We start from the raw sequence: 1,949 nt of genomic DNA, 5'->3' as shown, positions 1-1,949 counted from the left end.
GATATTACTGGATCAGTATTATCATTAGCTGCATAGGCTGTAGCGGCCATTACCATTTGATGTAATAATTTATGGATTTTGTATTTACTAAATCCATCTAAATTCCATTCATAAACAGATTGTCCATCATACTGTTGAGTTGAAGGAAGCTCTTCCTCATGTAACAGATCAACAGGAGATGACCTATGATAATAGGGTTTAGTTGTTTTAAAATTTACCTTTCRATCATTTGAAAGACGATTTATATCAAAAGGTAAAGTTTTCTCATCAATTGATAAACTTTCTAGCTGAGTTATTAACTCATCAGTCGAAGGCTCCTCACTTTCTAAAATATCATACTTGTTTAACGGAGCAAGACCTCTTTCACTTTTTAAAGCTTTTATTTTATCATGAATTTTTTTAACAATTTCAGAAGTTTTTGCAAGTTCTTCTGAATTAGTGGAGGAGGTCGGTTTTGATAAATTCATTTTTGTAGTATGAAAATTAGTTTGAAACGGAGGAGTTTCTTGAGTTGATAAACTCAAAGGAATTTTTAATTCCTTTTGCTCAATTCTATTTAATTGTGCTCCAATAGATTGGAGAGACAAATTAGCATAATTATTCTGTTTAATAACAGCTTGAATTGTTTCTAAATTAGAAGTACTATTTTCTCTAGGGGGTTTTCGAAAAGGAGAAGCTATTACTTCTTCGTTATCTCTTTTAAGAACTAAATTCATATCAGGAGGATGTATATCTCTGATATGATTTCCCCTTTTAGTGACATATGTTTTATATGCACTTTCTATTCMCAGAATATAATTCTGATTTGTAACATCGGGAAATTGATATCCTCTGATCTTATAAGATCTTTTTATATAATCAAAAAAATGCATTTTAATTGGATCATAATCCTTTCCCATACCGTTTATAGACGCTTGGAATAGTTTATACCAAAATTGTTTGGTTTCTTCCTTGTGAGATATTTCCCACCATTTTCTAAACAAGTCATTTTCTTTTGAATAAAATTGAATTTCAATTTCATTATCAAAAGGAAATTCTTTTTTAATTTTTGATAGAACAAAGATTCCTCTATCTTCTGAATAGCCCATATCAGAAGCAGTAGGAGATAAAGGATCTTTATCTGATCTATTAGATCTTGGTATTTCAACCTTGTAAATAGGATGACAAACTTCATCAGGAGTGAGCTTTAATGGAACGATTGAGCTTTAATGAAACATATTATGCTTTAATAGATCGTATTGGGATTTAATGGACGGTATTGAGCTTTAATGGACCGTATTGGGCTTTAAAGGACCGTATTGGGCTTTAATGGACCATATTAGGCTTTAATAAACCGTATTGGGCTTTAATAGATCGTATTGAGCTTAATTGACCGTATTGGATTATAATGGTTCAATAATAATAATAATATTGCATATTTTAAAAATATATTATAATTTTAATAATTTAAAAAATATAAAAAATTTAATAATAATTATAATAATAATTTTTTTAGTGGTAATAATAATAATAATAATAATAATAATTTATTTTTGAAAAAAATTGAATTTACCGGTGGATTTTCTGCCGGAAAACTAAAATTTCAAAAATTTTCAATAAAACCGGGTAATTTTCAAAAAAATTAAATTTTTTAAAAATTTCCGACGGATATATCCGCGGGTAATTTAACATGAATAAAACTCTATCTCCCTCATTTCGACAGCCGACCACCTATAGCAACTGCCGCTAGGGGTGTTCGCGGTCCGGTTTGGGCGGTTTAACCCCTCAAACCACAAACCAAACCGTAATGGCGGTTTATAAAATTTTCAAACCGAGCGGTTTGACATCAAGTGTCCAGATCGGTCAAACCAGACCAAGTAAAAGCGGTCTGGTCTGACCGGTTTAGGCGGTTTGGGCCTTTAATGGACTTTATATTAAACTTAATATATATATATATATATATATATATA

Source organism: Cynara cardunculus (genome assembly GCF_001531365.2).
Source record: "Cynara cardunculus var. scolymus isolate 2C chromosome LG 16, CcrdV1, whole genome shotgun sequence".
NCBI lineage: Eukaryota > Viridiplantae > Streptophyta > Magnoliopsida > Asterales > Asteraceae > Cynara > Cynara cardunculus.
Note: the sequence above shows the minus strand (reverse complement) of the source record.